The sequence below is a fragment of the Piliocolobus tephrosceles genome, chromosome 10, assembly GCF_002776525.5.
Source record: "Piliocolobus tephrosceles isolate RC106 chromosome 10, ASM277652v3, whole genome shotgun sequence".
NCBI lineage: Eukaryota > Metazoa > Chordata > Mammalia > Primates > Cercopithecidae > Piliocolobus > Piliocolobus tephrosceles.
Window position 1 is genome coordinate 19395196 of NC_045443.1, and position 16186 is coordinate 19411381.

General features: G+C 42.1%; 1 protein-coding gene and 1 pseudogene across 7 annotated transcripts in view; both read left to right on the forward strand.

Moving 5' to 3' along the window:
• PLEKHA5 (pleckstrin homology domain containing A5) overlaps positions 1 to 16186 on the forward strand; it is a 258282-nt gene that overhangs the window by 180691 nt on the left and 61405 nt on the right. The gene's annotated exons all lie outside the window — the stretch shown is intronic.
• On the forward strand, positions 9431 to 11593 carry LOC111552070 (annotated as a pseudogene). Its single transcript, XR_003309716.1, has 2 exons — positions 9431 to 10115; positions 10404 to 11593. The product of XR_003309716.1 is annotated as a serine/arginine-rich splicing factor 11-like (transcript).

Genomic DNA, 16186 nt, shown 5'->3' on the forward strand with positions numbered 1-16186 from the left:
TGTGTGATGTTCCCCTTCCCGAGTCCAAGTGAGCTCATTGTTCAGTTCCCACCTATGAGTGAGAACATGCGGTGTTTGGTTTTCTCTTCTTGTGATAATTTGCTAAGAATGATGGTTTCCAGCTGCATCCATGTCTCTACAAAGGACGCAAACTCATCCTTTTTTATGGCTGCATAGTATTCCATGGTGTATATGTGCCACATTTTCTTAATCCAGTCTGTCACTGATGGACATTTGGGTTGATTCCAAGTCTTTGCTATTGTGAATAGTGCCGCAATAAACATACGTGTGCATGTGTCTTTGTAGTAGCATAATTTATAATCCTTTGGGTATATACCCAGTAGTGGGATGGCTGGGTCATATGGTACATCTAGTTCTAGGTCCTTGAGGAATCGCCATATTGTTTTCCATAATGGTTGAACTAGTTTACAATCCCACCAACAGTGTAAAAGTGTTCCTATTTCTCCACATCCTCTCCAACACCTATTGTTTCCTGATTTTTTAATGATTGCCATTCTAACTGGTGTGAGATGGTATCTCATTGTGGTTTTGATTTGCATTTCTCTGATGGCCAGTGATGCTGAGCATTTTTTCATGTGTCTGTTGGCTGTATGAATGTCTTCTTTTGAGAAATGTCTGTTCATATCCTTTCCCCACTTTTGGATGGGGTTGGTTGTTTTTTTCTTGTATATTTGTTTGAGTTCTTTGTAGATTCTGGAAATGAGCCCTTTGTCAGATGAGTAGATTGCAAAAATTTTCTCCCATTCTGTAGGTTGCCTGTTCACTCTGATGGTAGTTTCTTTTGCTGTGCAGAAGCTCTTTAGTTTAATGAGATCCCATTTGTCAATTTTGGCTTTTGCTGCCGTTGCTTTTGGTGTTTTAGACATGAAGTCCTTGCCCATGCCTATGTCCTGAATGGTACTACCTAGATTTTCTTCTAGGGTTTTTATGGTATTAGGTCTAACATTTAAGTCTCTAATCCATCTTGAATTAATCTTCGTATAAGGAGTAAGGAAAGGATCCAGTTTCAGCTTTCTACTTATGGCTAGCCAATTTTCCCAGCACCATTTATTAAATAGGGAATCCTTTCCCCATTTCTTGTTTTTCTCAGGTTTGTCAAATATCAGATGGTTGTAGATGTGTGGCATTATTTCTGAAGGCTCCGTTCTGTTCCATTGGTCTATATCTCTGTTTTGGTACCAGTACCATGCTGTTTTGGTTACTGTAGCCTTGTAGTATAGTTTGAAGTCAGGTAGCGTGACGCCTCCGGCTTTGTCCTTTTGACTTAGGATTGTCTTGGCAATACGGGCTCTTTTTTGGTTCCATATGAACTTTAAAGCAGTTTTTTCCAATTCGGTGAAGAAACTCATTGGTAGCTTGATGGGGATGGCATTGAATCTATAAATTACCTTGGGCAGTATGGCCATTTTCACAATATTGATTCTGCCTATCCATGAGCATGGTATGTTCTTCCATTTGTTTGTGTCCTCTTTGATTTCACTGAGCAGTGGTTTGTAGTTCTCCTGGAAGAGGTCCTTTACATCCCTTGTAAGTTGGATTCCTAGGTATTTTATTCTCTTTGAAGCAATTGTGAATGGAAGTTCATTCCTGATTTGGCTCTCTGCTTGTCTGTTACTGGTGTATAAGAATGCTTGTGATTTTTGCACATTAATTTTGTATCCTGAGACTTTGCTGAAGTTGCTTATCAGCTTAAGAAGATTTTGGGCTGATACGATGGGGTTTTCTAAATACACAATCATGTCATCTGCAAACAGGGACAATTTGACTTCCTCTTTTCCTAACTGAATACCCTTGATTTCTTTCTCTTGCCTGATTGCCCTAGCCAGAACTTCCAACACTATGTTGAATAGGAGTGGTGAGAGAGGGCATCCCTGTCTTGTGCCAGTTTTCAAAGGGAACTTTTCCAGTTTTTGCCCATTCAGTATGATATTGGCTGTGGGTTTGTCATAAATAGCTCTTATTATTTTGAGGTACGTTCCATCAATACCGAATTTGTTGAGCGTTTTTAGCATGAAGGGCTGTTGAATTTTGTCAAAAGCCTTTTCTGCATCTATTGAGATAATCATGTGGTTCTTGTCTTTGGTTCTGTTGATATGCTGGATTACGTTGATTGATTTGCGAATGTTGAACCAGCCTTGCATCCCAGGGATGAAGCCCACTTGATCATGGTGGATAAGCTTTTTGATGTGCTGCTGAATCCGGTTTGCCAGGATTTTATTGAGGATTTTTGCATCGATGTTCATCAGGGAGATTGGTCTAAAATTCTCTTTTTTTGTTGTGTCTCTGCCAGGCTTTGGTATCAGGATGATGCTGGCCTCATAAAATGAGTTAGGGAGGATTCCCTCTTTTTCTATTGATTGGAATAGTTTCAGAAGGAATGGTACCAGCTCCTCCTTGTACCTCTGGTAGAATTCAGCTGTGAATCCATCTGGTCCTGGGCTTTTTTTGGTGGGCAGGCTATTAATTGTTGCCTCAATTTCAGAGGCTGCTATTGGTCTATTCAGGGATTCAACTTCTTCCTGGTTTAGTCTTGGAAGAGTGTACGCGTCCAGGAAATTATCCATTTCTTCTAGATTTTCTAGTTGATTTGCGTAGAGGTGTTTATAGTATTCTCTGATGGTAGTTTGTATTTCTGTGGGGTCGGTGGTGATATCCCCTTTATCATTTTTTATTGCGTCTATTTGATTCCTCTCTCTTTTCTTCTTTATTAATCTTGCTAGCGGTCTGTCAATTTTGTTGATCTTTTCAAAAAACCAACTCCTGGATTCATTGATTTTTTGGAGGGTTTTTTGTGTCTCTATCTCCTTCAGTTCTGCTCTGATCTTAGTTATTTCTTGCTTTCTGCTAGCTTTTGAATGTGTTTGCTCTTGCCTCTCTAGTTCTTTTAATTGTGATGTTAGAGTGTCAATTTTAGATCTTTCCTGCTTTCTCTTGTGGGCACTTAGTGCTATAAATTTCCCTCTACATACTGCTTTAAATGTGTCCCAGAGATTCTGGTATGTTGTATCTTTGTTCTCATTGGATTCAAAGAACATCTTTATTTCTGCTTTCATTTCGTTATGTACCCAGTAGTCATTCAGGAGCAGGTTGTTCAGTTTCCATGTAGTTGAGCGGTTTTGATTGAATTTCTTAGTCCTGAGTTCTAGTTTGATTGCACTGTGGTCAGAGAGACAGTTTGTTATAATTTCTGTTCTTTTACATTTGCTGAGGAGTGCTTTACTTCCAATTATGTGGTCAATTTTGGAATAAGTGTGATGTGGTGCTGAGAAGAATGTATATTCTGTTGACTTGGGGTGGAGAGTTCTATAGATGTCTATTAGGTCCGCTTGGTGCAGAGATGAGTTCAATTCCTGGATATCCTTGTTAACTTTCTGTCTCATTGATCTGTCTAATGTTGACAGTGGAGTGTTGAAGTCTCCCATTATTATTGTATGGGAGTCTAAGTCTCTTTGTAAGTCTCTAAGGACTTGCTTTATGAATCTGGGTGCTCCTGTATTAGGTGCATATATATTTAGGATAGTTAGCTCTTCCTGTTGGATTGATCCCTTTACCATTATGTAATGGCCTTCTTTGTCTCTTTTGATCTTTGATGGTTTAAAGTCTGTTTTATCAGAGACTAGGATTGCAACCCCTGCTTTTTTTTGTTCTCCATTTGCTTGGTAGATCTTCCTCCATCCTTTTATTTTGAGCCTATGTATGTCTCTGCATGTGAGATGGGTCTCCTGAAGACAGCAGACTGATGGGTCTTGACTCTTTATCCAGTTTGCCAGTCTGTGTCTTTTAATTGGAGCATTTAGTCCATTTACATTTAAGGTTAATATTGTTATGTGTGATCTTGATCCTGCCATTATGATATTAACTGGTTATTTTGCTCATTAGTTGATGCAGTTTCTTCCTAGGCTCGATGGTCTTTACATTTTGGCTTGTTTTTGCAGTGGCTGGTACCGGTTGTTCCTTTCCATATTTAGAAAAGATTTTTTTAATTGATCTTGAGTTCTTTTAATATTTCCTGTTTCCTGTGGGTGCCAGGAATAAACATAGTAGTAGCCTTGTTTGAAATTAAAAGAGCAGTGATTAGGAAAAGACCATTAAACAAGGAAAATATATTAAGCTACTAAAGTAAAAAAAAAAATCTGAACTGTAAAATTTATCCATTGCCAAATATAAGTAAATTATTTGGAATGGCACTAGCCCAGGCCTTCAAAGTTTACTTTCAAATATACCACAGGTACATAATCTGTCTTCCTTGAAGAAAAGGGGAAATATAAAGTCTAGCTGTTATCTTTAAAAATATTATTGATTCTTAGGACTATATAACAATAGTAATGTTTTCAGATTTTACTTATAGGAAAAGCATATAGATAATTTATTCAAATTACTTTAAAACTTCTGAAGTAATCTCAATAACCTCTTCAGTTATAAAGAGACTTATTTACATTCTTCTATTACTCAAGTCACTTCACATTTCCCTGCTTCCTGTTAAACAAAGAGTGATTTCAATGGGTAGCATACCCTTCAATCTCAGGATCTTGGACTTTCAGATGTGCCTGGAGAGAGAGTGGAAGGCAAATTTACATTGTTATTATCTAAATGACCTATTTATAAAGACCCCCGCATTCCCTAAAGCCTCACCCTGGGCATGTCAAATTCTTCAGCTTTTTAGTTTTGCTGCACATCTTAAGAGTTTATTGATGTAGACACAGGAGGACATTCTTAAGAAAATGGAGTATTCTGTGATTACTCTCTGGGGCTTTTTGCTTTTGTTAAGACAGATTCCCAACTTAAAAAATCTTTCCCAAAGAAGTCATTAAGAACTCAGGAAAAAGTCCCTTTTCCACTTAAATGGAAAATGACAGCAAGAGATGGGTCATCTTCTTGGTTAACAGTGAAGGACAGAAGCTCTGCTCTGTATCCACCCAGACTGTTCAAGAAATAGAAACTATTAGCACAGAATTCAGACTCAAGTATTAACTAAGTTACAAGACAGCTTGAGCAAAGGTTTCCCCTTCTGCAAATGAGTTGGAGATCATGGGTGAAATCATACTTACTTTACTGGTCCTCTGTCGCCCAGGCTGGAGTGCAGTGGCACGATCTTGGTTCACTGCAGTCTCTACCTCCCGGGTTCAAGTGCTTCTCCTGACTCAGCCTCCTGAGTAGCTAGGATTACAGGCGCCCACCACCACACCCAGCTAATTTTGGTAGTTTTTAGTAGAGACCAGGTTTCACCATGCTAGCCAGGCTGGTCTTGAACTCCTGATCTCAAGTGATCCTCCCACCTTGGCCTCCCAAAGTGCTGCAATTATAGATGTGAGCCCCCGCCCCCGGCCTACTGGTCTAGAATTTTTAGACCTGGTATCCAATATGATAGCCACTAGCCATGTGGCTATTTAAATTTGTAATTACAGATATATATAAAAGTAAACATTTCCTCAGTCACGCTAGCCCCATTTCAAGTAGTCAATATTGAACTACACAGATGTGGAACATTTCCATCATCACAGAAAGTTCTGTTGGACAGCACTGTTCTAGATGAATTTTTTTTTTTTTTTTTTTTTTTTTTTGGAGACGGTGTCTTGCTCTGTTGCCCAGACTGGAGTGCAGCAGCACGATCTCAGCTCACTGCAACCTCCATTTCCCGGGTTCAACTGATTCTCCTCTCTCAGCCTCCTGAGTAACTGGGACTACAGGCGCATGCCACGGTGCCCAGCTGATTTTGGTATTTTTAGTAGAGATGGGCTTTCACCATGTTGGCCAGGCTGGTCTCGAACTCCTGACCTCAGGTGATCCACCCACCTCAGCCTCCCAAAGTGCTAGAATTACAGACATGAGCCACCACACCCGACCTCTAGATTATTTATTATATAAACTTTTAAGAGAGCAGTTAAGCTACTGCTTAATCACTTGTTGACTTAAAGGGAGTATGGAGAATTAATTTTTTCTAAGGATGAATTATATGAATGACCATCTTGGCTCTGCTCACTGCTCATCTTTTTCCACCCTCCCCAAATGATTCAGGGGCATTTTACCTCATGAGTTAGAATATCCTATTTTTTCTGCCTTCAGAGAACTGGTCTAATTTTTCCAGAGATAGATTTGAAACAGACATTTAAAAGCTACTAAAGTAGCTGGCACAATGGCACAAGGCTGTGTAGTCCCAGCTACTAAGTAGACTGAGGCAAAAAGATCACTTGAGTCCAGGAGTTGTGGGCTTTTGTGCACTATGCCGATCAGGTGTCCACACTAAGTTCAGCATCAATATGGCAACCTCCTGGGAACGGGGGACCACTGGGCTGCCTGAGGAGGGGTAAGCCAGCCCAGAGGGGAATGCAGCAGGTCAGAACGTCTGTGCTGATCAGTAGTGGGATCACATCTGTGAATAAGCACTGCACTCAAGCCTGGGCAACATAGTGAGACCCCGTGTCTTTCTTCTTTCTTTCTTAGTATTCTTTAAGCTTTTTTTTTTTTTTTTTTTTTTTTGAGACAGGGTCTGGCTTTGTCACCCAGGCTGGAGTGCAGTGGCAATCATGGTTCACTGCAGCCTCAACCTCCTGGTTTGAAGCGATCCTTCTGCCTCAGCCTCCCAAGTAACTGGGACCACAGACCTGTACCACCATGCCCAGCTAATTTTTTGTGGAGAGGGAGTTTCACTATGTTGCCCATGCTGGTCTCGAACTCCTGGCCTCAAGTGATCCACCTGACTCGGCCTCCCAAAGTACTGGTACTATAGGCGTGAGCCACCACGCATGGCCGAGACCCCATCTCTTAAGAAAAAGAATTACTATGTGGGCACGGTGGCTCACATTAGCCGGGCGTGGTGGTGGGCACCTGTAATCCCAGCTACTCACAAGGCTGAGGCAAGAGAATCGCTTGAACCCAGGAGGTGGAGGTTGCAATGAGCTGAGATTGCACCATTGCACACCAGCTTTTCAAAAGGGGTTAAAATCGGCCGGGCGCGGTGGTTCAAGCCTGTAATCCCAGCACTTTGGGAGGCCGAGACGGGCGGATCACGAGGTCAGGAGATCGAGACCATCCTGACTAACACGGCGAAACCCCGTCTCTACTAAAAAAAAAAAAAAAATACAAAAAACTAGCCGGGCGAGGCGGCGGGCGCCTGTAGTCCCAGCTACTCGGGAGGCTGAGGCGGGAGGCTGAGGCAGGAGAATGGCGTAAACCCGGGAGGCGGAGCTTGCAGTGAGCTGAGATCCGGCCACTGCACTCCAGCCTGGGCGACAGAGCTAGACTCCGTCTCAAAGAAAAAAAAAAAAAAAGGGGTTAAAATCTCTTGATGCTATATCTTATACATCGACAACAAGAAAATATTATATTCTAGATTATAAGTAAACTTGTGTTTACTTAGTTTAAAGTTTTTTGTCTTTGATAGTTGTGCAGTTAGTTACCTTGATCAATGTCTGGTATCAACTCATCTGGACCTTGAAAAATTCTTTGGAAGTCCGGTTTACTTGAATTGGTGCTAGGATAGCACCATGGTTCACAGGTCTGGCTTCTCAGAACTGACAGTGAATCTTCAGAAAGACAAAAACAAAGTACAATACTCAAGGCTGTCTTTCCCCCAGTCCCCGGTAAGAACTGCCAGGGCCCAGACCTGTGTAGGTTTTAAATCTCCATAGGTAGGTTTTTGGGGTGGCTTTTTTTTTTTTTTTTTTCTTTTGCCAGATATGAGAACTACACCAAATAAAGGAGAAAAGTCAGCTGGGTGTGATGGCTCATGCCTGTAATCCTAGCACTTTGGGAGGCCAAGACAGGTAGATGCCTTGAGCCCAGGAGTTCGAGACTAGCCTGGCCAACATGGCGAAACCTGTTCTCTCTCTCTCTCTCTTTTTTTTTTTTTAATTCTTTAGTTAGAAATGCGAAAAAGAAAGAAGTCTAGTTTTTCTGAAGCAAGCACTGTCTTGGTGCTAACTTTTTTCATGTGTGGAACACATAGAAAGTGATGTTTGTACAGCACCTTGAAACAAGCAGGAGGTGATGCCAAGAGCCTTAGCCCTGCAGGGACCCTACTAGGCCTTCTGAAGCTGACCTTGTAACCCATTTCCAGTCCATGGGTGTCAATTGGGAAATTCCGCACAAGATCCTAGCAGGTGCAGTTACATATAATTCAATTGAATAAATGGTTTTTGATGATGGGATTTTAAAATCAAGTTATTTAATAGGCAGGGCGTGGTGACTCACGTTTGTAATCCCAGCACTTTGGGAGGCCGAGGCGGGCAGATCACGGGGTCAGGAGTTCAAGACCAACCTGACCAACATGGTGAAACCCCGTCTCTACTAAAAGTACAAAAATTGCCCTGATGGGATGATGAGCGCCTGTAATCCCAGCTACTCAGGAGGCTGAGGCGGGAGAATCACTTGAACCTGGGAGGCAGAGGTTACAGTGAGCCAAGATGGCACCGCTGCACTCCAGCCTGGGTGACAGAGCAAGGCTCCGTCTCAAAAAAAAAAAAAAAAAGCCCAACGCAGTGGCTGAGGCCTGTAATCCCAGCACTCTGGGAGGCCAAGGCGGGTAGGTCACCCGAGGTCGGGAGTTTGAGAGCAGCCTGACCACCGTGGAGAAACCTCATCTCTACTAAAAATACAAAAAATTAGCCGGGCTTTATGGCACATGCCTGTAATCCTAGCTACACGGGAAGGCTGAGACAGGAGAATCGCTTGAACCTGGGAGTCCGAGGTTGCAGTGAGCCGAGATCTTGCCATTGCTCTCCAGCCTGGGCAACAACAGCGAAACTCCGTCTCAAAAACACAAAACAAAACAAAACAAAATCTACCTATTTGAAGACTGGGCGCGGTGGCTCTACTAAAAATACAAAAAATTAGCTGGGCGTGGTGGCTGGCGCCTGTAATCCCAGCTCCTCGGGAGGCTGAGGCAGGAGAATCGCTTGAACCCAGGAGGCGGAAGTTGCAGTGAGCTGAGATCGCCCTATTGCACTTCAGCCCGGGCGACAGTCCCAGACTCCGTCTAAAAAAGTAAATCAAGTTATTCCTATTTGCCCAACATACCTCAAAACTGTTAAAGAGGCCAGGATTAAGTATCAGGTTTTCTAGATAGTTTTTCTAAACATTTGGACTTAGACATTCCAAGTAAAAATATGTTTTGTTGTGAACAAAAATACACTGGCATTATTACCTAAGTGTATTTCCAAGAAGTTGCCACGTATGTTTTCTTATTTACAGCTAGAGTTTATTATGAAAACTGTGGGGTTGGAGGCGAGATGGAGGCGGCCGTTTGTTTTCTCGTGGTCTCCAGCTAGCGTGCTCGCTTCCCCTCCCCCGCGGCGTCTGGCGGGGTGGAGAAACGGTGGCGGTGGCAGCCGGAGCAGCAGAGGCTGGAGCATCGGACACCCTCCTCCCACGAACCGGTTCTTCTTTCTCCTCCTCGCTGTGTGTTTGATGTGTTAAAGCAGGAGCGAGAATGCCAGCAGCGCCATGAGCAACAACACTACCGTCGTCCCCAGCACTGCGGGTCCGGGCCCCAGCGGCCGGCCTAGTAGCGGAGGTGGTGGCGTCGGTGGAGGCTGTGGCACCGAGGTAATAGATGACTAATCTCCCTGAGTGCTAGCTCTGAGCAAATGCGGACTCTCTTCGGTTTCCTAGGCAAGATCGACGAACCACACCTCTTCCCGCCGGATAATTCACCTTTGCCAATCTCAGTCTTGTTAAGTTCCATGATCCAGACTCAGCAGTTGTGGCACCACGACTGACACTGTGTTCCTTGACAGAGCTTTGATAATGTACCATATGCAGATGGAGTTATTCCTGATAAGGCTAAGGCTTGCTTGTCTCTGTTGGCACCAGCTAATGCAGTGGCAGGTCTTCTGCCTGGTATTGGGCTCCTGCCTCTCCTAACCCACTTACTCAGACTGGCGCTGTTCCACTGGCTGCTTTGGGGGCTCTTACTCTTGGTCCTGCCCTTGCTGCCCTTGGGCTTCCTGGAGCAAAGTTGAACTCAGTCCGTTGCCACAGATCAGCTGCTGAAGCTTATGAGTACTGTTGATCCCAAGTTGAAGCATGTAGCTGTTGATCTTGTTTCACCAAGTCTGAAATCTGATACCTCTAGTAAAGAAATAAAGAGGCCCGGCGTGGTGGCTCACACCTGTAAATCCCAGCACTTTGGGAGGCTGAGGCGGGTGGATCACTTGAGGTCAGGAGTTCAAGACCAACCTGACCAACATGGTGAAACCTCGTCTCTACTAAAATTTCAGAATTAGCTGGATGTGGTGGCACATCCCGGTAATCACAAGTACTTAGGAGACTGAGGCAGGAGAATTGCTTGAACCCCGGAGGTGGAGGTTGCAGTGAGCCGAGATCGTGCCATTGCACTCCAGCCTGGGCAACAAGAGCAAAACTCTGTCTCAAAAAAAATAGAGGAAGATATGTAAAGAGTACAAAAAGTACAGTCCTTAATTTCGGCTGCTATAGAACCAAAGAAGAAAGAAGGCATTCAAGATCATCTTCTAAACACAGACAGTCAAGAAGCAGATCAAGAGAGCGATCACATTCTAAGTCTAGGAGTCGTTGATGATCCAAAAGCCCAAGACAGAGAAGATCTCATTCCAGAGAGGGAGGTAGAAGATCAAGGAGCACATCAAAAATGAGAGACAAAAAGAAAAGACGAAAGAAACATTCTAAAACACCACCAAAAAGTTACAGCAGAGCTAGACATTATAGAAGTACAAACAGAGACGACAATGAAGAAACAGGAGTGGAACAAGATCTCCTAAAAAGTCGCAGTCTCCTAAAAGAAAATTGTCTCTCTCACCATCTCCTGGGAGACATAAAAAGAAGAAGAAAGATAGTAGGGATGAAAGAGTAGGGAGAAAGATAGTAGGGATGAAAGAGAACAATCAACAAACAAGAAGAGTGAAGATAAGGAAAAGGACCGAGAAAGAAAATCAGAGAGTGATACAGATGTAAAAGTTACACGGGTTTATGATGAACAGGAACAGGGTTATGACAGTGAGAAAGAGGAAAAAAGAAGAGAAGAAAGCAATAGAAGCAGGTTCCCCTAAAACAAAGAAATGTTCTGTGGAAAAGGGAACTGATGATTCACTAAGAGAATCCAAAGTGAATGGGAATGATCATCATGAAGAAGACACGGATATGAGTGACTGAATATTGCCTCTATGGGAATCCAACTGTATACATGCATCAGTGTCATTCCTTTGTGTGATTTCTGAATGGTATATTTGTTCATCTCAAACCTAGATGTATACAGCTCTGAGTTATTAATGGCTATAAAGCTCCCGTTATTGATACTACTTATTTACATCAAAAAGCTTTTAGAAAATGGTATGATGTAAGCAATTCTTGTCATGGTGAAATCTAATGGAGTAACCAAGCAGTTTTACTGTTGGTACTGCTTCATAACAGAAATGAAAAGCTGTGTGCTCCTACAGCAGGAATGGATTGTTTATGTCATATAATTTCCTTTATTAAGTTCACTTATAGTACTTCTAGAATGTTATGCATCGGATTAATAGAGTCATGTAGGAAAAGCACTGATTGCATGTTATTGTGGCAAGAATATCCTAAATGTCATTAAAATCCTCCAACATGATGGATCTACTTATGGTCTTGTTTGTTGACATGACAAATTAACATTCTTATAGTTCCATCTGGAAATGAGCATTTGAAATAGATAATCCGGCTGGGCACAGTGGCTCACGCCTGTAATTTTAGCACTTTGGAAGGCCGAGGCGGGCAGATCACCTGAGGTGAGGAGTTCCAGACCAGCCTGGCTAACATGGCGAAACCTCGTCTATACTAAAACACACATACAAACACACAAAAATTAGCCAGGCATGGTGGTGCATGCCTGTAATACCAGCTACTCTGGAGGCTGAGGCAGGAGAATCACTTGAACCCAGGAAGCAGAGATTGCAGTGAGCCGAGATCATGCTACTGCACTCCAGCCTGGGTGACAGAACGAGACTCCATCTCAAAAAAAAAAAAAAAAGGAAAGAAAGAAGGAAAAGAAAAGAAATAGATAATCCTTTAAGCCTTGTGACAAAATTTTTGTCATTTTGGTTTAACTTTGAATGGTTATTATGTACTAACCTTTTTTGATGGCTAATTAGGGTTTAATTACAGAAACAAGATTTCAAGTAAAACTGTCTTTGGCAGTAAGTAAATAGTATATTTTGAAGTAGAGTTGTATACTTTTTCATAAGATGTTTGGGAATTTTTGTTCCTGAAATAATTTATTCCACATCTACATCAGTGAAAGCTATCCACCGATCCTGAGTCCGTCTTAAACAAAGAGAAAACTTATCTCTTGCCCTTATTTTGAATTTTCCACTCTTCCATTAATTTGTTTTAAGCTCAGCGTTGGAAAAAAGGGATAGTGCATTTTAAATTGTCCTTCATATGCTTTTAAAATAAGACAAATTGACTGGGCGTGGTGGCTCACACCTGTAATCCCAACACTTTGGGAGGCTGAGGCAGGCAGATCACCTGAGGTCAGGAGATCGAGATCAACCTGGCCAACATGGTGAAACCCCATCTCTACTAAAAATAGAAAAATTAGTGGTGGGTGCCTGTAATCCCAGCTACTCAGGAGTCTGAGGCAGGAGAACACTTGAACCTGGGAGGTGGAGGTTGCAGTGAGCCTAGGTTGTGCCACTGCACTCCAGCCTCGGCGACAGAGTGAGACTCTGTCTCAAAAAAATAATAAAATCTCAAGTTGTATAAAACCGATAAATTTGTGTTACTGCAGTAGTATTCTTAGGCACACAGTGATTTCATGTTATATATGCAAAGTAGTTAGGCAACTGTTTTCTTTGTTACAGGCATTTCAAGCTCCACTTTTATACAGTAAAAAGTAGGCTACAGTCTGTGCCATGTTGATGTACAATTTCTGAAATTATTTTATAATACTTTGATAATAAAACCCTTAAACTTAAAAAAAAGAAAATTGTGTAATGCCTGAATCATACATTCTCATTCCTATTATTATTAAATAATCTGCCTTTTATAATAGCTTTATAATTTAGCAATTAACTGAAATGTAAATCTATGTTACCTATTACTTCAAAGAAGGAATTAAAGCAAGAAGCAAAGCATTTAACTCATTTCAAGTGAATTCTTAAACATCCTACGTGTACTATTCGGTCTTTCCTCTGATTCCTTATATCACAGTATGTAGACTGTTAACACCACTCTTAAAATGGTTTCTAGGATTCTCATATTCAAACCAGAAGTGAATTATGTATATTTTTTTTTTTTTTTAGAACTTGAAAGCTGGGTGCGGTGGCTCATGCCTGTAATCCCAGCACTTTGGGAGGCCGAGGCAGGTGAATCATCTGAGGTCAGGAGTTCGAGACCAGCCTGACCAACATGGTGAAACCCCATCTCTATTAAAAATACAAAAATTAGCTGAATGTGGTGGTGGGCACCTGTAATTCCAGCTACTCAGGAGGCTGAGGCAGGAGAATTGCTTGAACCCAGGAGGTGGAGGTTGCAGTGAGCCAAAAAGGCCCCATCTGCACTCCAGCCTGGGCGACAGGGCGAGGCTCCCTCTCAAAAACAAAACAAAACAAAAAAAAGAACTTAAGCAGGCTGGGCACAGTAGCTCTCGCCTGTAATCCCAGCACTTTGGGAAGCCACGGCGGGTGGATCGCTTTGACCTCAGGAGTTCAAGACCAACCTGGGAAACATGGCGAAACCCCATCCCTATAAAAATTAGCTGGGCGTGGTTTTTTGTTGTTGTTGTTGTTGTTGTTATTTCCCAGTGCCTGTAAAAGTTATGCTTACTCTATACTGTAGTCTGTTAAATGCGCAATAGCATTATGTCTAAGCAAAAAAATCTTGTATTGCTAAAAAACACTAATGATCATCTGAGCGTTCAGCAAGTCCTAATCTTTTTGCTAGTGGAAGGTCTTGCCTCGATGTTGATGCCTGCTAACTGATCAGGGTGGTGGTTGCTGAACGTTGGGATAGCTGTGGCAGTGTCTTAAAATAAGACAACAATGAAGTTTGCTACATCACTTGACTCTTCTTTTCATGAAAACATTTATCTGTAGCATGCAATGGTGTTTGAGAATATATTGCAAGCGGTAGAACTTCTTTCAGAATTGGAGTGGGGTCGGGCATGGTGGCTCATGCCTGTCACTTTGGAAGGACAAAGTGGGAGGACTGCTTGAGGCCAGGAGTTTGAGACCAGCCTTGGCAACATAGCAAGACCCTGTCTCTGAAAAAAAAATAAAAATTTAATCAGCCAGGATTAAAAATATACATGCCTGTAGTCCCAGCTACTTGGGAGGCTGAAGCGGCAGGATCGCTTGAGCCCAGGAGGTTAAGGCTGCGGTGAGCTGTGATTATTCCACTGCACTCCAGTCTGGGCAGCGGAGCAAAACTCTGTCTCACAAAATTAAAAAATAATAATAATAAAATTGAACAGAATCCTCTCAAACCCTGCTGCTGCTTTTTTGTTGTCATTTCAACAATGTTACAGTATCTTCACCAGGGGTAGATTTTATCTCAAGAAACTTTCTTTGCTCATCCATAACATGCAGTTTCTCATCCACTGAAGTTTTAGTATGAGGTTGAATCAATTTACTCACGTCTTCAGGCTTCACTTCTGATTCTTTTATTTCCGCCACATTTGCAGTTCCTTCCTCCACTGAAGTTCTAAACCCCTCAGACTCATCCATGAGAGTTGGAACCAGTGTTTTCAAACTTCTGTTAATGTTGCTATTTTGACCTCCTCTCTTGAATCACGAATATCTAGTATCTAGAATGGTGAATTCTTTGCAGAAGTTTCTTCTTTAATTCACCCATATCCATCAGAAGAATCACTATCTATAGCAGCTAGAGCCTTATGAAATGCATTTCCTAAATAATAAGAATTGAAACTTGAAATGACTCCCTGATTCATGGGCTGCAGAATGGATGTTGTATTAATGGTCATGAAAACCACATTAATCTCCTTATATGTTTCCATCAGAGCTCTTGGGTAACTAGGTTCATTGTCAATGGGCAGTCCTATTTTGAAAGAAATCTTTCTGAGCAGTAGTTCTCAACAGTGGGTTTAAAATATTCAGTAAACCATGCTATAAACAGATGTGCTATCATCCAGGCTTTGTTGTTCCACTTTTGGAGCATAAGCAGAGTAGATTTAACATCAGGATTTTCACAATAGTAAATGAGCATTGGCTTCAGCTTGAATTACCAGCTGCATTAGCCCCAAACAAGAGTGTCATCCTATTTGAAGCTTTGGAGCCAGGCATTGACTTTCCCTCTCTAGCTATGAAAGTGCTAGGTGGCATCTTATTCCCATACAAAGCTGTTTTGTCTACATTGAAAATCTGTCACTGAATGCCAACACCTTCTTCAGTTATCTTAGCTAGATCTTCTGAATAACTTGCTGCAGCTTTTCCATCAGCACCTGCTGCTTCACCTTGCACTTATATGTTATAGAGATGACTTCTTTCCATAAACCTCATGAACCAAACTCTTCCAGCTTCCAACTTTCCTTCTGCAGCTTCCTCACCTCTCTCAACCTGCATAGGATTGAAGAGAGTTAGGGCCTTGCTCTGGATTAGGCTTTGGCTTAAGGGAATGTTGTGGCTGTTTGATCTTCTCTTCAGACCACTAAAACTTTCTCCCTATTAGCAACAAGGCTGTTTTGCTTTCTTATCATTTGTATGTTGACTGGAGTAGCACTTACAATTTCCTTCAACAACTTATTTCTTTGCCTTCTCAACTTGGGTAAATGCTTGTCACAAGGGGCCTAGTTTTCAGCCTGTCTCAGCTTTTCAACATGCCTTCCTCACTAACCTTAATCATTTCTAGCTTTTGATTTAAAGTGATAAGCATGCAACTCTTCCTTTCACTTGAACTGTTAGAAGCCATGGTAGGGTTATTAATTGGCCTAATTTCAATAATGTTGTGTCTGGGGGAATAGGCAGGCCCAAGGAAAGGAAGAGAGATCGGACAACGGCCGCTCAGTGAAACAGAGCACACAACCTTTATCGATTTCACCATCTCTTATGAACGAGGTTCCTGGCTCCCCCAAAACTATTATAAAGGATGAATCAGGAGGATTGCTTGAGCCCAGAAGTTCAAGACCAGCCTGGGCAACATAGTGAGGCCCCTGTCTCTACAAAAAAATAAATTAGCTGGGTATGGTGGCATGTGTCTGTAGTCCTAG